This window comes from Scyliorhinus torazame, chromosome 1 (genome assembly GCF_047496885.1).
Source record: "Scyliorhinus torazame isolate Kashiwa2021f chromosome 1, sScyTor2.1, whole genome shotgun sequence".
NCBI classification, from domain to species: Eukaryota; Metazoa; Chordata; class Chondrichthyes; order Carcharhiniformes; family Scyliorhinidae; genus Scyliorhinus; species Scyliorhinus torazame.
The window spans coordinates 386,113,912-386,136,414 of record NC_092707.1 but is presented as its reverse complement, the minus strand read 5'-3'; the positions used below and the strand labels follow the sequence as shown (position 1 = coordinate 386,136,414).

General features: G+C 46.4%; 1 protein-coding gene across 13 annotated transcripts in view; it reads left to right on the top strand.

Annotated features, from left to right (window-relative positions):
• Window positions 1–22,503, top strand: part of akt3a (v-akt murine thymoma viral oncogene homolog 3a) — a 594,281-nt gene that overhangs the window by 214,316 nt on the left and 357,462 nt on the right. Inside the window, exon 5 of one of the 13 annotated variants that reach the window (XM_072512740.1) lies at window positions 21,978–22,037. The exons of 11 other annotated variants lie outside the window; for them this stretch is intronic. The gene's annotated coding sequence lies outside the window, so the exon portion shown is untranslated. Of the gene's footprint in view, window positions 1–13,467; window positions 13,598–21,977; window positions 22,038–22,503 lie in introns of all 13 variants that reach the window. One more of the 13 variants, XM_072512747.1, reaches the window with a different exon arrangement.

The window sequence follows — 22,503 nt, the reverse complement described above, 5'->3', positions numbered from 1 at the left end:
GTGGGCTGCACGGTAGCACTGTTGCTTCACAGTGCCAGTGTCCCAGGTTCGATTCCCGGCTTGGGTCACTGTTTGTGCGGAGTCTGCACGTTCTCCTTGTGTCTGCGTGGGTTTCCTTCGGGTGCTCCAGTTTCCTCCCATAATTCCCGAAAGACGTGCTGTTAGGTGAATTGAACATTCTGAATTCTCCCTCAGTGTACCCGAACAGGCGTCGGAATGTGGCAACTAGGGGCTTTTGTTGCTAACCTTTGGTTGGTTCAATTGGCTCTGTTTTATAACCTTTGCTCTAGAGTCGCCAGGTATCTTTATGATACCGCCACGAGGTTCAAGTTCAAGTAATGATCAATAACACAACACACCAATTAGTAAGATTCAAATCAAAGCATATTTATTATACACAGTAAATCGCTACTCATGCATAAACTCTACTTTCTAGGCTATTTCTATAACTAACAGGCCTATACTTAGCTTCGGACTGGCCCACCAGGTCAGGGGAACAAATGGCCTTTCGTTCGGGTTCTGAGTCTGCGGGATTCAAAAGCTGGTATGGACTGGTAGCTAGGAGCGCCTATCTCGTAGCGAGCGTTGACTTGAGACTTACGTTCTTGGCGGCCACTGGACAGTTCACTCTCGGGTTGCTTCGTGTTGCTGAGTGACCCTGTCAAGAAGGACGATTTGAACTTGGGGGCTTTGGTTTATAGTCCCCAGGGGCTTCCCGCCCTTCGGGGCGGACCCCGTACCTGGTTTCAAGAGATTGGACTTCGTTTCAATCACTTGGTTCGATTTCTCCAATACTGGAGCGGTTCCCTGATCGTTGGGCGGTCTTTAAGTGTGCGTTAACCTCTTTTGTGTTGGCTCCTGCTGGCGCCGAGGTGTCTGGCTTGGCCTTGTTTACCTTAAAATGTTTCGATTGTTCCCGGGGATCGCTCATTACTATGTAGATGGCTGCTACATTACTATGCAGATGGCTGCTTGTATCGATGCTGTCTGGGTTTCTGCAGAGTCTAATACACAGTAAACTTGCACCTGCTAGTTTTTGCCTGTGTTGGCTGAATTTCCCTTCAGCCTTTGCGGTTCTCCATTTTAAGTCAGGAAGTAGCCAACTCGGGTGGCTACACTTTTCACAGTAACTTCTTTGCAGTGTTAATGTAAGTCTACTTGTGACAATAAAGATTATTATTATTGTTATTGCAGAGGATTGTTTTTCAAACTGGAGGCCTGTGACCAGCGGTGTGCCTCAGGGATCAGTGCTGAGTCCACTGTTGTTTGTTGTTTATATTAATGATTTGGATGAGAATTTAAGAGGCATGGTTAGTAAGTTTGCAGATGCCCCAAGATTGGTGGCATAGTGGATAGTGAAGAAGGTTATCTAGGATTGCAACGGGATCTTGATCAATTGGGCCAGTAGTCAGATGGAGATAATTTAGATAAATGTGAGGTGATGCATTTTGGTAGATCGAATCGGGTCAGACCTACTCAGTTAATAAGATCATAAGACATAGGAGCAGAGTTAGGCCACTCGGCTCATCAAGTCTGCTCCGCCATTCAATCATGGCTGATATTTTTTTCATCCCCATTCTTCTGCCCTTTCCCCTTAAACCCTGCTCCCCTTATTAATCAAAAACCTATCTATCTCTGTCTTGAAGACATTCCGTGATTTGGCCTCCACAGCCTGCTGCAGAAAAGTGTTCCACAGATTCACCACCCTCTGGCTAAAGAAATTCCTCCTCAACTCTGTTTTAAAGGATCATCCCTTTAGTTTGAGATTGTGTCCTCTGGTTCTAGTTTTTCCCACAAGTGGAAACATCCTTTCCATGTCCACTTTATCCAGGCATCGCAGTATCCTGCAATTTTCAATAAGATTCCCCCTCATCCTTCTAAACTCCAATGATTATAGACCCAGAGTACTCAACCTTTCCCCATACGACAGGCTCTTCATTCCAGGGATCATTCTTGTGAACCTCCTCTGGACCCTTTCCAAGACCAGTGTGATGAACGGTTACTGCCTTATCATCATGTAAGGTGATGTCCCCTTTAAGACCGGGCTTGGAACCCTGGGGACTCCGCCTCTGGCTCCGCCCATCTGGGAGCCATACATAAAGGCCTGCCTCATGGTCTGTATAGCAGTCAGCTCTCGTCTATAGCTGTAGCATAGTTATTAGTCTAATAAAGCCTTCTTTACAGTTTAATCTCTAAGCGTCATTATTGAGGGTACCTCAATTTATTAGACTAAACTAGATTCCGGATGGACGCAGGCCTAAAACCAGAGAAGCTCAATCTGGAAGCACGAACGCCGGAAGCAAAGGAAATTTTTAAATACTGGCTGCGGTGCTTCGAGGCCTACCTGGACTCCGCAGAGATTCCCATCCTAGGGCCACGCAAGCTGCGTCTACTCCACGCCCGGGTGAGTCACAGAATCTCTGCCACGCTCGAAAAGGCGATGACTTATGAGCAAGCGGTTTGTCAAACCCGTCAATGAGGTGCATGCCCGGCATCTGCTCTCTACCTGCCGGCAGCGCTTGGGGGAATCGCTCGATGAGTTTGTTGAGAAACTCACCGCGCTTGCCAGAGACTGTGACCATCAGGATGTGACAGGGGAAGTCCATATGAACCTGCACATCAGGGATGCTTTCGTGTCCGGAATCCGCTCGACCTACATCCGGCAGCGGCTGCTCGAAAATGGGGCAAAAGACCTCCAGGAGATGCTAACGCTCGCCTCCTCGCTGGAGGTGGCCCGACATAACTTGGGTACGTACCCCGCGGACTCTGCCAGCCCCCCCCGGACTTCCTCAGACTCACCCGTATTACAGGCCTGCGCCACATGGCGACCCGCTCACCATGGGGGCACACCTTGCTACTTCTGCGGGCAGGGCCAGCACCCACGCCCACGCTGCCCAGCCTGCTCCGCGATCTGCAGCGACTGCGGGAAGAAAGGCCACTTTGCGAGGATCTGCCTGGCCAGACCCAGGGGCCAGAAAAACGAAGAACAGCCGGCCCGAAAATCAGGCTCTCAGGCCCGCAGGCCTCGCTATGCTGCTGCGCACCGACCCGACACGCCCTCTTCTGACGCGTCATCAGCCTCGTGTGAATCATGGGAGCGGCCACCTGGTCGGCGGCCATCTTCCCGACCCGACACGTGCGACCGACGGCAGCGGCCATTTTACGAGTCCGACTCGGCTGACGACACCGACTACCCGCGACTGGGTGCGATCACCCTCGATCAAACTCGGCCAAAACACCTGCAAAACTCCATGATGCAGGTCCAGGTCAACGGGCACGACACTGCACGCCTCTTTGACTCCGGGAGCACGGAGAGCTTTATCCACCCTGCAACGGTAAGGCGCTGCTCCCTACGCACCCATCCCGCATCCCAAACCATAGCCCTCGCATCTGGGTCCCACTCGGTACAAATCACGGGGTACTGTATTGCGGATCTCACGATCCAGGGTGCCCAATACACCCGTTTCAAATTTTATATCCTCCCTCACCTCTGTGCCCCCCCAGCTGCTCGGACTGGATTTCCAGTGCAGCCACCGAAGCCTGACACTGAAGTTCGGCGGACCCTTGCCCCCCCTCACGGCGTGCTGCCTTGCGACACTGAAAGTCGCACCCCCCTTGCTATTCGCTAACCTCACTCCCGACTGTAAGCCCGTCGCCACCAGGAGCCGGCGCTACAGTGCCCAAGATATGGCTTTTATCAAGTCAGAGGTTCAGCGTTTACTGGGAGAGGGGGTCATCGAGGCTAGCAACAGCCCTTGGAGAGCGCAAGTGGTGGTAGTCCGGTCCGGGGAGAAGAAACGGATGGTCGTGGATTATAGCCAGACCATAAACCGATTCACGCAGCTTGATGCGTACCCCCTTCCTCACATCGCGGAAATGGTAAATCGGATCGCCCAATACCGAGTCTTTTCCACGGTCGACCTCCAATCTGCCTACCACCAGCTCCCCATCCGACCAAAAGACCGCCCCTATACTGCCTTCGAAGCAGCCAGCCAGCTCTTCCACTTCCTCAGGGTCCTCTTTGGTGTCACAAATGGGGTCTCCGTCTTTCAAAGGGCGATGGACCAAATGGTGGACCAGTACGGTTTGCGGGCTACATACCCGTACTTGGACAATGTCACCATCTGCGGCCATGATCAGCAGGACCATGACGCTAACCTCAAAAAGTTCCTCCAGACCGCCCGAGCCCTTAACCTGACCTATAACGAGGGCAAATGCGTTTTCCACACCACCCGGCTGGCCATCCTCGGCTATGTCGTGGAAGACGGGGTTCCTAGGTCCCGACCCCGACCGCATGCGCCCCCTTAAGGAACTCCCTCTCCCCTGCAGCCTCAAGGCCCTCAAACGGTGCTTGGGGCTTTTCTCCTATTACGCCCAGTGGGTCCCCAAGTATGCGGACAAAGCCCGCCCACGCCTAAAGACCACCACTTTTCCCCTCTCGGCTGAGGCTCAATTGGCCTTCAACCGCATCAAGGCCGACATCATCAAGGCCGCCATTCACGCGGTGGACGAAACCATCCCTTTCCAGGTAGAGAGCGATACATCAGACGTCGCCCTGGCTGCTACCCTCCATCAAGGAGGCAGACCAGTAGCGCTCTTCTCCCGAACCCTCACCGCCTCCGAGATTCGACACTCTGCAGTTGAAAAGGAGGCACAAGCCATTGTGGAGGCTGTGCGGTGCTGGAGACACTACCTCGCCGGTAGGAGGTTTACCCTCGTCACCGACCAACGGTCGGTCGCCTATATGTTCGATAACACTCAACGGGGCAAAATAAAAAAACGATAAAATTTTGAGGTGGAGGATCGAACTCTCCACCTACTCGTACGATATCAAGTATTGTCCAGGGGAGCTCAACGAGCCCCCAGATGCCCTGTCCCGCGGCACATGCGCCAACGCGCAGGAGGACCACCTGCAAGCCATCCACAATGACCTCTGCCACCCGGGGGTTACCCGGCTCGTCCATTTCATCAAGTCCCGCAACCTATCTTACTCAACCAAGGAGGTCAAGGCCATGGTCAGGGCCTGCCAGGTCTGTGCGGAGTGCAAACCGCACTTCTATCGGCCAGACAAGGTTCGGCTCGTGAAGGCCTCGGGCCCCTTTGAGCGACTGAGCGTGGACTTCAAGGGGCCCCTCCCGTCCACCAACCGTTATGCCTATTTCCTCACCGTGACCGATGAGTTCTCCCGTTTCCCATTCGCCATTCCCTGCACCGACATGACCTCAGCCACGGTGATTAAGGCACTGCACAGCATCTTCACCCTGTTCGGTTTCCCTGCTTATATCCACAGCGACCGGGGTACATCGTTCATGAGCGATGAACTGCGTCAGTATCTGCTCAGCAAAGGCATCGCCTTGAACAGAACGACCAGTTATAACCCACGGGGAAATGGGCAGGTGGAGAGGGAGAACGCGACCGTGTGGAAGGCTGTCCTTCTGGCCCTGCGGTCGAAAAATCTCCCAACCACCCGCTGGCAGGAGGTCCTACCCGATGCCCTACACTCCATTAGGTCACTCCTCTGCACGGCCACGAATGAGACCCCTCACGACCGATTGTTTCTCTTCCCCAGGAAGTCTACCTCCGGGGTCTCGCTTCCACCTTGGCTGATGGCTCCGGGACCTGTTCTTCTCCGGAGGCACGCGAGGAGCCATAAAACGGACCCCCTAGTTGAAAAGGTCCGACTGTTCCACGCCAACCCCAGTTACGCCTACGTGGAGTACTCCGACGGCAGGCAAGATACGGTTTCCCTCCGGGATCTGGCGCCCGCTGGATCCTCCACCACAGACGCCCCTTCCCGCTCCGCTCCCCTGCAGGACCCGTCGTCCCCTACAACGCATCCCCTTCCGGCCCTACCACCCGTTGGTGAGCTCCTACCGTGCGCCCCCCCTTTACCCACCGCGCCGGCTCCGCTACCCCCGACCTGCCTAGTTCCTCTGCCCCGACCCGGACCGAAGCTCCGACCGCTGTGCTCCCGGATGTGCCCTCAACCGGGACGTCCGTGCCCGCCGCACCACCGCCCAAATTGAGGAGGTCGAGGAGGACGATCTGGCCACCGAGACGGATGGACCTATGATGGCACTTCACTCCCGCCGAACTCCTTTTTAAACAGGGGGTGAATGTGATGAACGGTTACTGCCTTATCATCATGTAAGGTGATGTCCCCTTTAAGACCAGGCTTGGAACCCTGGGGACTCCGCCTCTGGCTCCGCCCATCTGGGAGCCATACATAAAGGCCTGCCTCATGGTCTGTATAGCAGTCAGCTCTCGTCCATAGCTTAGCATAGTTATTAGTCTAATAAAGCCTCTTTTACAGTTTAATCTCTAAGTGTCATTATTGAGGGTACCTCAACCAGCATATCCTTCGTTAAATACGGGGTCCAAAACCACTCACAATGCTCCAAATGGGGTCTGACCAGAGCCTACAGTCTCAGAAGTACATCCCTGCTCTTGTATTCTAGCCCTCTTGACATGAATGCTAACATTGCATTTGCTTTCCTAACTGCCGATTGAACCAGCACATTCACTTTAAGAGAATCTTGAACAAGGACTACCAAGTCTCTTTGTGTGTCTGATTTCCTAAGCACTTCCCCATTTAGAAAATAGTCTATGCCTCCATTCCTCCTTACAAAGTGCGTAACCTCACATTTTTCCACTTTGTATTCCATCTGCCACTTCTTTGCCCACTCTCCTAGCCTGTCCAATTCCTCTGCAGCCCCCCTGCTTCCTCAATACTACTTGTTCCTCTACATATCTTTGTATCATCTGCAGACTTAGCAATAGTGCCTTCAGTTCCTTCTTCCAAATCATTAATGTATATTGTGAAAAGTTGTGACCCCTGAGGAACACCACTAGTCACCGGCTGCCATCCTGAAAAAGACCCCTTTATCCCCACTCTCTGCCTTTTGCCAGTCAGTCAATCCTCTATCCATGCCAAGGTCTTACCCTTAACACCCCATGGGCTCTTAACTTATTTAACAGTCTCCTATGCAGCACCTTATCAAAGGCCTTCTGGAAATCTAATGGCAGGGTGATGGGGGAGATTTATAGAACAAAGAGATCTAGGAGCACAGGTTCATAGCTCCTTGAAAGTGGAGTCACAGGTGGACAGGGTGGTGAAGAAGGCATTTGCATGCTTAATTTCATTGGTCAGAACATTGAATACAGGAGTTGGTCTTGTTGAAGTTGTACAAGACATTAGTAAGGCCACATTTGGATTACTGTATGCAGTTCTGGTCACCCTATTATAGAAAGGATATTATTAAACTGGAAAGAGTGCTGAAAAGATTTACTAGGATGCTACTGGGACTTGATGGTTTGAGTTTAAGAAGAGACTGGATAGACTGGGCCTTTTTTTCCTGCAGTGTAGGAGGCTTAGGGGTGAACTTATCGAGGTCTATAAAATAATTAATGGCATAGCTAAGGTAGATAGTCAACATCTTTTCGCAGGGGAGGCTAAAACTAGAGGGCATGGGTTTAAGGTGAGGGGGAACAAATACAAAAGGGTCCAGAGAGGCAAGTTTTTCAGAGGGTGGTGAGTGTTTGGGACGAGCTGCCGAGGGAGTAGTAGATGCGGGTACAATTTTGTATTTTAAATACCATTTGTCCAAGTTGGGAATCTTCCCCAGCACCCGTCTCATAAAGTCTGCATCATCCCAATTTGGGTGTAAACGTTTACCAAGACCACCGGCATCCCCTCCAGCTTCCAGCCCCCCCCGAATGCCACAGTGCTCCCCACCTTGAACACCACCCACTTATTCACCAGCACTGCCAACCCCCCTCGTGTTCATATCAAGTCCCGAGTGGGACACTTACCCCACCCGTCCTTTCCTCAACCATGTCTGGTCCCCTATCTTTAAATGCGTCTCCTGCAAAAAGGCCACGTCCGCCTTCAGACTCCTCAGGTGCGCGAACACACGTGACCGTTTGATCGGCCCATTCAGCCCCCTCAGTACATGTGACCAGCCTAGTCGGGGGCTCCCCGCCCCCTCCCCTGTTGAACCATATCCATTTTTGGGCCAGCCTCCTTCCCATGTCACTCGACCCCCCCAGCCCACTCTCAGACATCCACTGTCCTCCATTCTTTTCCAACTACGCCACATCAACCACACCCTTATCAGCAACCCCCCCCCCCTCAACAAAACAACAGCCCCACCCTCCTCCCCTTCGTCTATCTCCTGCTGACAACCCACACTGCACTTCTGTTAATTAGCCTGCCTATCCCCCAAAAAGCAGAAAAGGTGCACTTGCCCTTGATGTTCCCCTGCGAACGGCCTACCCTCCAAACACCCCACCATTGACACAAATTGGACATTTCAAGGGGAGAAGTTTCCTGAGAACAAAGTAATATTTGTACAAACTCCTCAAGTTCAATGTCCTCCTTCTCCATTGTCCCTCATAAGCTCCATTGCCATCTCTGGCATGCCAAAGTAATATTCACACTTTTGGAAAGTCACCCAGAGGCGGGCCGGTACAGTGCCCAGAACTTCACCCCCTTCTTAAACAGGCAGCCTTGATCCAATACCGCAGCATGGTAGCATTGTGGGGGCAGCACGGTAGCATTGTGGATAGCACAATTGCTTCACAGCTCCAGGGTCCCAGGTTCGATTCCGGCTTGGGTCACTGTCTGTGCGGAGTCTGCACATCCTCCCCGTGTGTGTGTGTGTTTCCTCTGGGTGCTCTGGTTTCCTCCCACAGTCCAAAGATGTGCAGGTTAGGTGGATTGGCCATGATAAATTGCCCTTAGTGTCCAAAATTGCCCAACTGCAATCTATACCAGTGAGACATGGAAAAGAAAGCAGAGACGTCACTCAAATTAGATATCTTTCACCAGCACTGTTACGCAAGGTATCATACAGAGATAGCATTGAAAATGAAAATGTGCTACAAAGAACTGGTTAGAGGTGCCTGTGGAACATGTCATGAATGGGACTACATCTTCATTATTCTTTTAGTAGAAAGAACAAATACATGTATACAGGACCTTTCAAAAATCCCCAATATGCTTTACAGGAGAAATACCTCGATAGCTGCAAGTGTGAGAAAAGTTAGAGCAGGCAGTTCTAAATCCAATAAATAAAGGAACTATTGAGCAGCTTTTTGAAGTTAAAGTAAGGGTTTTAAGGTTGGATTTCAGGACACACATGATACAAAACATGGAAATGTCGTCGGGAGGAGGGTAGTTGGTAGCAAACTTCAGGAGGACAAATAGACTAAATTCAATGCAGAATGGTGAAGTTATACATTTTGAAAGGAAAAATAAGGAGGCTAATATAAATCGAATAGTATAATTTTAAGAGACCTTGGGGTTTGATAAACTAATCATTGAAGGTTGCTACACAAGTTGAAAGACTGCTTTAAAAGAGAACATTTGAGACAATGGACTTAATAAATTGAGCATGGAAAGGTATTCTAAACTGTTGTAAATCATAGGTTGGCTTCAGCTGGTGCACTGGGACCATTCCTGGACACTCGCGTAGGAAGTATGTTGAGAGCAGAGAGAGGGAGCACAGAGAAGGTTTACTAGAATGCAACCTGGAATGAATGACGTCATTTATTCGGAAAAGCTGCAATTGTTCTTAAAGCCAAGAAGGTTAGGGGAAGATTCAATAGAGGTGTTCAAAATTGAGAGTAAATAAGGAGGAATTGTTTTCACTGCCCAGAAATTCAGTAACTGAAGGGCACATTTGAAATAATTGGCAAAAGAACCAGTGAAAATATTTTATACAATGTGTTATGCTCTGGACAGCAATAGTAACTTTCAAAAGGATGTTGTTTATAAACTTTTAAAAAGGAATAAAATGCAGAGTTATTGGGAAAGAGCAAAGGAGTGGGAATAATTAGGTAGCTCTTTCAAACAGCTGGCACACAAACAATGAACCAAATGGCCTACTTCAGTGGGTATGAGTCAGTGAATCTTTGAATTCTGGCATAAAGACATGGTGGTTGAAATCTGTGCCATCAATAGAAATTGTAATTCACTAGTGTCTGGAGGGTTTAGAGTCTTAAGCAGATTGCTGAGTTGGGTTGGAGCAAAGCCATGAAGGAATTTGAAGATGGGGATGAGAATTTTTAAGTCTGTGTGCTGGGTGTTGGGATACAGTGAGGGTTTAAAGCACTTGGTGGTGAATACTTATTTGCTGCTTTATTTGAAATTGGATGCAGGCTTTGTTAGAAATATGTAGGGTATACTGAAGCTAACTAGGCAGTTGATAAATATTTCAGTCATGATTTTGGTAAGATGGGGGAGTAAGTAGGAATTATTCTGAATATGGACGAATGTAATCTTGATGGATTGAATGTGTTTCTGAAACTCGCCATTTAATTAAGATCAGGGCACAAATCCTCCAATGTCAATGGGTTCATTTTGAGAGAGCAAACTAGTATTTATTTGAACAGCTCTTCACTCATGAAGAAAATTGTTCTTTTGTGCTTTACAATAAACTGTAAAGATTTTACAGCATTGAAGGAGGTAATTTGATCTATTCTGTCTGTGCCAGCTCTTTGTTGGATCAATCCAAACTAATAACGTCACCCTGCACTTCATATTTTTGCTTCACCGTTGGTGTTTAACTACTTCTCCCTTAAAATGTGCAATGGTTCTGTCTCAGCTATTCCAGGTCCCATCTATCAACTCTGAAGACATTTTTCCTACCCCTTTCACATTCTCCTTGTGATTATTTCGAGCTGGTGAACCCTTGTCGCTGACTCAACCTAGGAAATAGCTTTTCCCTATGAACCTTAACTTAATAACAGCAACCTGAATTTATATCGCACTATAAAGTGAGAAATGAATTCTTGAGCTGTAGGATATAAGAAGGGTGAAAAAAGCTTGGTCAAAATGGTAGGATTAAAGGAAGACTGAGGAGAGGAAGGAAATTGCAGAGATTTGGGTATCAGAAGATCAGAGTTGGGAGAGCGGGGTGTTATACACATGAAGGAGGTTACAGGTAGAAAGGAACATGGTATGGTTTAAATATGAGGATGAGAATTTTAAACTAATAAGAAGTGAGATGGGTGAACAGTGCTTGGTGCTAATCGGTTACGGCAATAGGTTTTGAAAGAGTTGAAGGTAATGGTAAGTAATTTGAAACTGGCTTGGCAGAATTAGAGTAGTTGAGTATGAATGAAAGAATCAATGAGGGTTTCAGTTGCACATGGGCTGATACAAGGGCTGGAGGCAGGTGCAATTGCAGCTTGAAGGTGGAAGTAGGTAATTGCTGTGATGGAGATTATATGGGTTAGATAGCTCAGCGTGCATGTCTGTGTGTGATCTCTGAATTTAACTCAGCAGTTTTAAATTTGTAAAATAGTTCACTTTTTTTGAAAAGCTGTTTTCTTTTTCTAAGCAATGAATCCTACATGTTTGCGTTCATTGTTGAACATAGGTTTCAAGTAAATACACTTTCCTTACAAGTATGTTAATTAACTGATCGGTTTTCCTCCATATACAACAGTTTTGGATGAGTCAGTTAACATAATGAACCTGCCCAAAATATGCATCATCAAAACCCCTCACCAAAGCTGCTTTGGCTACACATTCCAGTATATTTTCCACCAAAATGATGTGGTGCCATTGTGGTTCTTAACATCTTTTTTTTTACACTATTCTTTAGAGCAGCTTGTCCTCATTCTCTCTTGTCCCTTGAATTCGAAGGTTTGGGGGTGATGTTCCACTCCGTACACTTCAACACAAAATCTAGGTTGACGCTCCAGTGCACTCCTTCAACCAGCATCATTAAAAGATTATCACTTTGTTTACAAATTGGCTGCTGTTTCCTAAGATTACAACAGTTGCAACCTTCAGGGGAAAATAAATTTGCTATAAAGTGCTTAGGCATGCCTTGAAGTCATGAATGGATCTGCATTGCTTAAATTCCTTTGGTCTCCTCTTGTTTCTTTATGCTCATGTGTGAATGGGAATTTAATTGCGGGAAGTACAGGCTTTCTGCGTCCAATAGGACTCGAGTACAAATTAAAGGAAACCAGAGCGAGTTAGTTGTGTGTTGCTCTTTTGGCATTCTTTGAGCATAAAACAGTAGGTTGAAAATTATTGGGGGGTGGGGGTAGGTACGGCCATAAGACATAGGAGCAGAATTAAGCCATTCGACCCATTGAGTCTGCTCTGCCATTCATTCATGGCTGATATATTTCTCATCCTCCATTCTCCTGCCTTTTCCCCATAAACCATGATTCCCCTATTAATCAAGATCTATCTATCTCTGTCTTAAAGACACTCCGTGCTTTGGCCTCCACAGCCTACTGCGGCAAATAGTTCCACAGATTCACCACCCTCCGGCTGAAGAAATTCCTACTCGCCTCAGTTTTAAAAGATTGTCTCTTCAGTTTGAGGCTATGTCCTCGGGTTCTAGTTATTCCTACTAATGGAATCATCTTCCCCAAGTCCATCCTATCTAGACGCACAAAAGGTTCAAAGAGAAACTTATAAATGTTTCTTGTTTTACTACAGTTTAAAATAAATTGCCCTCTACTTTACTTTAGTTCAAAGCTTTTGATATATTCAACAAAAACAATGTGAGGTAGAAACAGACTTGGCAGTTTGGAACTGATTTGAAAAATTTGCTGTCGTAAAATAAAAATGTCTAGCTTGACTTTCAGTTGCAAAAAGTCCTCCTGCTGCTCCTTAGTAAATGTGATGAATATAAGCCCATTTCAGATGTATTGTGTTATAAGTATTTGGTGAAGTAAGGGTTAAAAGCTGGGTTACAGTGTGTTTGACTGCTGAAATCATGTTTTTCTTGGGTTGAAAGACAACAAAGCTTTTGGGAGCTAGAGGTGCAATTTACCACTGCAAAGAGCAGGTTTTCTTGCTTCATATCATGATGGCTTACTGGCATTCTGTGGCAGTGATGAGCTACTGCACACAAATTGATGGGAATTTTTTTAATGGAGATGGGTCAACAGTTTCGTATGGATGAGTAATTTGTAGCTAGGGCTGTCACCGTTTGCTGTTATCATAATTACATTAAAAATGACAATTATTCATATTTGAACAAATGCCCAAAGCTCAGTTGGACTGTGTTTATACCTTGGTCCCAGAGGTGAAGTGCCATTGTTCTGACCGACTCCTGCACCCTATCCTCTGTTGTAAAAAGGGTTGGTGTTTATTTTTTTGATGGTGTTAGTGAAACTTTATTATTGAAAGTACAAAGCAGTTTTGGGCTCCAACTGATTGCTGATGTCATTTGAAAGATCTTGTAATCTTGTGCATGTAAAACTAGAATATTTGTAACATTTAATGTTATTTCGGGGTTGCGAGTAAAGTTAGATTTTTACCCCATCAAAACTACTTTTTTCCATGCGTGTCTTCAGTATAAATAGATATTTTTAATCTCAGCTGTGAAAATGTCTCAAATTTTTTTCTAATCAAATTATTTATACACTGTAAATTGCATGTTGTATCACATCTTGACCTGATGTTTTTGCTAAGGTGCACTACTTTTCTTTCAGAGTAACTCGCCTGGATATCAAGGATTTTAAAACACAATTAGCATCTAAAGCACTGCTTGGTTGTGCTGGTTCATGGCAGATTTTATGTTTGATATGCAATTAGAGGGGATGAAAAGCTTTCAAAACTAGTGTAAGTTTTGTGTGCAATTTGAACCTGGATCACTGCACCCAAAGTGTAAATTTGAATTGTGTTTTTAATCTGTACAAAGCATACTGTGTTGATATGAACTTGAGATTTACCTTTAATACTGTTCCACAGCTCCCCAAACAAGTGGCAATTAACATTCACACCACACAAGTGCAAGGCAATGACTGTCTCCCCTATGACATTCGATGGCATTATCATTGCTGAATTCCCCCACTATCAACATCCTGGGGTTGCCATTGATCAGAAACTTAAATGGACTAGCCGTTATAAATACTGTGGCTACAAGAGCAGCTCATAGGCTAGCAACTCTGAAGTGAGTAACTTGCATCCTGATTCCCCAAAGCCTGTCCACAATTTCCAAGACACATGTCAGGAGTGTGATGGAATACTTGCCCCTTAGCTGGATGAGCACAGCTCTAGAAACACTCGAAGCTTTACACTGTCCTGGACAGAGTAACCCACTTGATTGGCACCCCATCCACAATCATTCCTCTGTCACCAATGCACAATGGCAGTCGTGTGTACCATATACGAGATGCACTGCAGGAACACATCAACGCTTCTTAGACAGCACCTTCCAAATCTATAACTATCGCTATGTAGAAGAACAAGGGCACTGGACATCTGGGGACACCACTATCTGGAAGTTCCCCTACAAGCAGCTCATCATCCTGACTTGGAAATATATCGGCATTCCTTCACTGTCACTGGGTCAGAATTCTGGAACAGGCTCTGTAGGTCTCCCTATACCACATGGACTGCAGCAGTTCAAGAAGACAGCTCATTACCGTCTTGAAGGAAATTTGGGATGGGTAATAATTACTGGCCTAGCCAGCAATGACAACATCCCTTGAAGGAATAAAAAAACAAAACTGCTGCATACCTATTTTAATGTCTCAGATTTTGAGAGAGCTTAAAATGAAAAGTTAGGGGTGCAGTGGGAACAAGAGTTCTTGAACAAGTGGAGGTGGTGACAGGTTGTCTCAGCTGCTGGGGAGAGAGTAGGGATTCAGCTGTTGGGCAATGGGAGCCTTAGCTGTTGGGTCGGGTGGTTGGGGGAGAGGGGGGGGGGTATCAAACTTTTCGGAAGGACAGAGTGGATGGTAAGGGAGGTGGTGTAGCTCTGTTATTTAAGGATGACATCCGGGCAACAGTAAGGGATGACATCGGTGCTATGGAGCATAAGGTTGAATCCATTTAGTGGCAATCAGGAATAGTAAGGCGAAAAAGTCACTGATAGGAGTAATCTATAGGCCACCAAATAGTAACATTATGGTGGGGCAGGCACTAAACAAAGAAATAACAGATGCATGTAGAAATGGTACAGCAGTTATCATGGGGGATTTTAATCTACATGTTGATTGGTTTAACCAGGTCGGTCAAGGCAGCCTTGAGGAGGAGTTTATAGAATGTATCCGCGATAGTTTCTCAGAACAGTATGTAATGGAACCTACAAGGGAACAAGCGGTCCTAGATCTGGTCCTGTGTAATGAGACAGGATTGATTCAGGATCTCATAGTTAGGGATCCTCTCGGAAGGAGCGATCACAATATGGTGGAATTTAAAATACAGATGGAGGGTGAGGAGGTAAAATCAAGCACTAGTGTTTTGTGCTTAAACAAAGGAGATTACAATGGGTTGAGAGAAGAACTAGCTAAGGTAGTCTGGGAGCAAAGACTTTATGGTGAAACAGTTGAGGAACAGTGGAGAACCTTCCAAGTGATTTTTCAGTGCCCAGCAAAGGTTTATACCAACAAAAAGGAAGGACGGTAAAAAGAGGGAAAATCGACCGTGGATATCTAAGGAAATAAGGGAGAGTATCAAATTGAAGGAAAAAACATACAAAGTAGCAAAGATCAGTGGGAGACTAGAGGACTGGGAAATCTTTAGGGGGCAACAGAAAGCTACTAAAAAAGCTATAACGAAGAGTAAGATAGATTATGAGAGTAAACCTGCTCAGAATATAAAAACAGATCGTAAAAGTTTCTACAAATACATAAAACAAAAAAGAGTGGCTAAGGTAAATATTGGTCCTTTAGAGGATGAGAAGGGAGATTTAATAATGGGAGATGAGGAAATGGCTGAGGAACTGAACAGGTTTTTTGGGTCGGTCTTCACAGTGGAAGACACAAATAACATGCCAGTGACTGATGGAAATGAGGCTATGACAGGTGAGGACCTTGAGAGGATTGATATCACCAAGGAGGTAGTGATGGGCAAGCTAATGGGGCTAAAGGTAGACAAGTCTCCTGGCCCTGATGGAATGCATCCCAGAGTGCTAAAAGAAATGGCTAGGGAAATTGCAAATGCACTAGTGATAATTTACCAAAATTCACTAGACTCTGGGGTGGTCCCGGCGGATTGGAAATTAGCAAACGTGACACCACTGTTTAAAAAAGGAGGTAGGCAGAAAGCGGGTAATTATAGGCCAGTGAGCTTAACTTCGGTAGTAGGGAAGATGCTGGAATCTATCATCAAGGAAGAAATAGCGAGGCATCTGGATGGAAATTGTCCCATTGGACAGACGCAGCATGGGTTCATAAAGGGCAGGTCGTGCCTAACTAATTTAGTGGAATTTTTTGAGGACATTAACAGTGCGGTAGATAACGGGGAGCCAATGGATGTGGTATATCTGGATTTCCAGAAAGCCTTTGACAAGGTGCCACACAAAAGGTTGTTGCATAAGATAAAGATGCATGGCATTAAGGGGAAAGTAGTAGCATGGATAGAGGATTGGTTAATTAATAGAAAGCAAAGAGTGGGGATTAATGGGTGTTTCTCTGGTTGGCAATCAGTAGCTAGTGGTGTCCCTCAGGGATCAGTGTTGGGCCCACAACTGTTCACAATTTGCATAGATGATTTGGAGTTGGGGACCAAGGGCAATGTGTCCAAGTTTGCAGACAACACTAAGATAAGTGGTAAAGCAAAAAGTGCAGAGGATACTGGAAGTCTGCAGAGGGATTTGGATAGGCTAAGTGAATGGGCTAGGGTCTGGCAGGTGGAATACAATGTTGACAAATGTGAGGTTATCCATTTTGGTAGGAATAACAGCAAAAGGGATTATTATTTAAATTATAAAATATTAAAACATGCTGCTGTGCAGAGAGACCTGGGTGTGCTGGTGCATGAGTCACAGAAAGTTGGTTTTCAGGTGCAACAGGTGATTAAGAAGGCAAATGGAATTTTGTCCTTCATTGCTAGAGGGATGGAGTTTAATACTAGGGAGGTTCTGCTGCAATTGTATAAGGTGTTAGTGAGGCCACACCTGGAGTATTGTGTTCAGTTTTGGTCTCCTTACTTGAGAAAGGACGTACTGGCACTGGAGGGTGTGCAGAGGAGATTCACTAGGTTAATCCCAGAGCTGAAGGGGTTGGATTACGAGGAGAGGTTGAGTAGACTGGGACTGTACTTGTTGGAATTTAGAAGGATGAGGGGGGATCTTATAGAAACATATAAGATTATGAAGGGAATAGATAGGATAGATGCGGGCAGGTTGTTTCCACTGGCGGGTGAAAGCAGAACTAGGGGGCATAGCCTCAAAATAAGGGGAAGTAGATTTAGGACTGAGTTTAGGAGGAACTTCTTCACCCAAAGGGTTGTGAATCTATGGAATTCCTTGCCCAGTGAAGCAGTAGAGGCTCCTTCATTAAATGTTTTTAAGATAAAGATAGATAATTTTTTGAAGAATAAAGGGATAAAGGGTTATGGTGTTCGGGCCGGAAAGTGGAGCTGAGTCCACAAAAGATCAGCCATGATCTCATTGAATGGTGGAGCAGGCTCGAGGGGCCAGATGGCCTACTCCTGCTCCTAGTTCTTATGTTCTTATGATTTATTTTTTAGAAACAGTACAAATTGCACAGCGTGGGTTAATTTTTTGCCTATATGTGACAGGAATACAGTAACTGACAGAAGAAACTGTCCTGCTTTAATTCACCAAGTACCTGCAACTGGGCATCCTTCCTTCGTATTCTTCTGCCCGGAGAAAATGTACCTTGGTGTCGCACTCAATGGCCCGGAGATGCAACTTGTCCCCATGTGCACTGGAAAGAAGGTTTTTTTAAAAAGCTTGTGTTGAATTTCAATTTGAGGTTCCGATGTTCTTTCTTTAGAGAAGGTAAATTGACCTCTAATCTGACTGTTCTATTTCAGATGGGCCAAACTCCTTGCAACATTTGTATTGATTTGGGCTGGGTCCTCTAGATTTGATGAGAAAACTAAAATATTTTGCTTGAAAGTCACCGTATGCTTCTGATTTTCTTTTGAGAAGTCTTGGTTTGAAGGGGAAACATAAGTATCTTTCCTGATTATTAGAGAAGATATTAAATTGTCTCTTCAGCTGTTCTATTTCAGAAGGATCAAACCAAACTCTCCTTGCAATATTTGTATTGATTTGTATTGATTTGGATAGTCATGGCTTCTAGAGGTTTTGTATTTTTAGGATATTTAGTATCTAACTGTAAGCTTTGACTCATTGATGGAGTAGCTTTATTTGGTGTAGTAATTAAAAGTTACAAATTCAGATTTGTTTTCCAAGAACGAGGAGCCATAAACCCAACATCATTGGTCACTGAAGTTTTTCCATAAAATTTTATATACTGTATGCTATTTTTGATTGGTGATTGAGGCGGTTAGGATTGCATTCACTGGTGTTCAGAAGAATGGTGGGTGGGGATCTCCTAGAAACCTATAAAATTCTAACCGGACTGGACAGGATAGATGCAAAGAGGATGTTCCCAATGGTGGGGGTGTCCAGAACCCAGGGGTCACAGTCTGAGGATGACGGGTAGACATTTTAAGACCGACTCAATCTCTCCTCACACATCAGTCCTGCCATCCCAGGAATCAATCTGGTAAATCTTCACTGCACTCCTTCTAGAGCAATAACATCCTTCCTCAGATAAGGAGACCAAAGCTGTACACACTATTCCAGGTGTGGCCTTATCAAGGCCCTGTATAATTACAGCAAGACATCCCTGCTCCTACACTCTAATCCTCTGGCTATGAATGCCAACATACCATTTGCTGCCTTTATTACCTGCTGCACCTACATGCTTACCTTCAGTGACTGGTGTACGAGGACACCCAGATTTTGTTGCACATTACCCTCCTAATTTATGGCTTTTCAGATAATTTGCCTTCCTGTTTTTGCTACCAAAGTGGTAATCTTGCATTTATCCAAATTAAATTAGACTGCATCTACCCTTTATTTGCCCACTCGCTCAACTTGTCCAAATCACACTGAAGGATTTCTGCATCCTCACAGCTCAGCCTCCAACCCATACAGATCTTCTCAGTTCTGCTGGGGAAATCTTCTTGAAAATTTCACTCCTAATGTACACTGTTCTATTTGCTGTACTTCCAAACATGACAGCCATATCATTTGTTTTTTCCAGAACAGTCAACCCCCCCCACCCATCACTACTACCACCACCACCACAATGCTGCTACCTTTTTACTCCTGCATCTGTATCCCAGAAGCATTATTACCTATTTCAGCCCCAGGCTACTTTACAAAGCCCCGGTGGCAAGTGTGGCCACGAATCGGAGGAGATCGGAATACTTTCGGCTGTACCGGGGAACGAAGCAGGGGTGCCCCCTAGCCCCCTTGCTATTTGCATTGGCAATTGAGCCTTTGGCTATGGCTCTAAGGGAGTCCAGGAACTGGAGGGGGCTGGTCCCGGGGGGGGGGGGGGGGGGGGAGGGGGGAAGAGAGAGAGAGAGGAACACCGAGTTTCGTTGTATGCCAATGACCTGTTACTGTATGTGGGGGGTGGGGGGCTGCCGCCGGAGGTGATGCGGATCCTCTGAGTTTGGGGACTTTTCCGAGTGTAAGCTCAACGTGGGGAAGAGTGAGCTCTTTGTGGTACACCCAGGGGACCAAGGAAGGGGGATAGACGAGCTTCCACTGAAGAGGGCGGAAAGGAGTTTTTGGTATCTGGGGATCCAGGTGGCCAGGAGCTGGGAGGCCCTGCACAAGCTCAACTTGACGAGGCTGGTGGAGCAGATGGAGGAGGAGTTTAAAAGGTGGGATATGCTGCCACTCTCCTTGGTGGGTAGGGTACAGTCGGTGAAGATGACGGTGCTCCCGAGGTTCCTTTTTATATTCCAATGCCTCCCCATCCTGATCCCCAAGGCCTTTTTTAAGCGGATCAGTAGGAGCATCATGGGATTAGTGTGGGTGAAAAAGACCGAGGGTGAGAAGGGTGTTTCTTGAGCGGAGTAGGGACAGAGGAGGGTTAGCGTTACCTAATCTGTCGGTATTACTGGGCTGCCAATGTGGCGATGATACGCAAGTGGGTAATGGAGGGGGCGGGGGCGGTGTGGAAGAGGCTGGAGATGGCGTCCTGTGTGGGCACGAGTCTGGGAGCGCTGGTGACAGCACCGCTGCCGCTCCTGCCGACTAGGTACACCACGAGTCCGGTGGTGGCGGTGACTTTGAAAATTTGGGGGCAGTGGTGGCGCCACAGGGGTGAGGTAGAGGCTTTGGTTTGGTCCCCGAACCATCGGTTCATCCCGGGGAGAATGGATGGAGGGTTCCTGAGCTGGCACAGGAATTTGAAGGATGGGGGACCTGTTTTTAGATGGGACGTTTGCGAGCCTTGGGGCGCTGCAGGAAAAATTTGGGCTTCACCCCCGGAAATGCCTTCAGGTACATGCAGGTAAGGGCGTTTGTAAGACGGCAGGTGAGGGAGTTCCCGTTGCTTCCAGCACTCAGGATAGAGTGCTCTCGGGGGTGTGGGTTGGAGAGGGCAGGGTCTCAGCGATCTACCAGGAGATGCAGGAGGAGGAGGAGACCTCGGTGGAGGAGCTAAAGGGTAAATGGGAGGAGGAGCTTGGGGAGGAGATAGACGAGGGTACGTGGGCGGACGCCCTGGGTAGGGTTAATTCTTCCTCCTCTTGTGCCAGGCTTAGCCTGATACAATTTAAGGTTCTTCACCAAGCGCTTGTGACAGGGGCGAGGCTGAGCCCAGAAAATCATACCCATATGTTCTGGGCGTGCCCGGTGCTGGATGGGTTCTGGAGGAGTATTGCGAGGACGATGTCTAAGGTGGTGAACACCCAGGTTAAGCCGAGCTGGGGGTTAGCACTATTTGGGGTATCGGACGAGCCGGGAGTGCAGGAGGCGAAAGAGGCCGGTATTCTGGCCTTTGCGTCCCTGGTAGCCTGGCGGAGGATTCTGCTACAGTGGAAGGATGCGAGGCCCCCGAGCGTGGAAGCCTGGATCAGCGACATGGCAGGGTTCATTAAATTGGAGAGGGTAAAATTTGCCTTGAGAGGGTCTGTGCAAGGGTTCTTCAGGCGGTGGCAACCGTTCCTAGACTTTCTAGCGGGGTCTTAGGAGGTGGTCAGCAGCAGCAGCAACCCAGAGGGAGGGGCGGGGGGGTGTACTTGGTGTTTTCTACTGTATTTATTATTGCTTAATGGGGGGTTTGTATATTGGGGGAATTTGTGATGTAGTTGTAAGATGTTTATTTATGTGTTATTTGTTTTTCTTTTTTCTATAAGGGGGGGTTTGTTGAAAATATGTTAATTTGAATAAAAATATTTATTTTATTAAAAAAAAAACTATTTCAGCCCCTCCAGAATCCCAGCATGCAACTTGCATTCAGACTCTTATTGTTTTGTCTACCTGTAACTTAGAACATCTTCCTTACCATCTGTCTTTGCATCTAGGGTTTCAAAAATAGGTAAGAGATAAAATTAATTACATAATAAAACCTTTAAATAAAACCTTCCTGTACCGGCCTCTCCGAACAGGTGCGACTAGGGGCTTTTCACAGTAACTTCATTGAAGCCTACTTGTGACAATAAGCGATTATTATTACTAAATGTGATCAGGGCCACTGATCCAGTTTTATGCGTTAGAGTTTGAGCCAGGAGATGCATTACACTCTTGTACAATAAGCACACAACGTGTCATCCTTCGTCACTAATCATTAAATGAATTTGATATATTTTCTGTTGTATAAGCACAAAACAATGTCTCTTCCAACTCTTCATGGTGCTGCTTGTACTTTACATAAAAGTGTATTGACTGGCACTCTGCAAGTAATGCCGCAGGAGATGCACTCGTTTACTTATAAACTAAGCGATTGATTTTGGTATTTAGTGCTCCTGAATCTGAATTTACAGGAAGGTATAGGTTAGACTTTGTTAATGTATCCATGATCAAGCATTCTAACTAACATGTGCAATCATCTATGCTTTTTCAGTTGGATTTGAAAATTGAGTAATTTGTATTTCCTAAGATGTTCAAGCTCTTGACAAACCTGCCAAGCCAAGCACACTAGCATAAAACTAGCAAAATATTAGATTTAAATAAAAGACTCCAAATACCTAATAAATCAATCATTCCTTGCAGGGTTCTACTGGCCATGATGCACCTGACCTCTCCCCAATGGGAAAAGCTGAGGATGTACAGGTAACCATCAATTCACTGCACTGAGAGTGACATAGACCGACTGCTGTCCTGGCAGCCTCCCTCCCACCCTATATACAATTCAGCTCATCCAAAACTCTGCCTGTATCCTAACTTGCATCATCACACTGAGCTGACTCACATTTGCTCCCAGTCAAGCAAATCCTTAATTTTAAAATTCACATCCTTGTTTTCAAATCCCACCATAGCCTTTTCCTTGCCCATCTCTGTAAGCTCCTTCAGCTCTTTAACCTTCTGAAATCACTGTGCTGATACAATTCGTACCTAAATTTTAATTCTTCCACCATTGTCAGGTGTGCCTTCAGATGCCTGGACGCTAAGCTCTGGAATTACCTCTCTGACTCCTTCTGCCTTTTAGGTTTTAAAACATATCTTTGTCCACGCTCATCTGCGCTAATATCTCCTTGGAGTCAAATTTTGTTGGATGATTCGCTTTGGGATAGTTTGC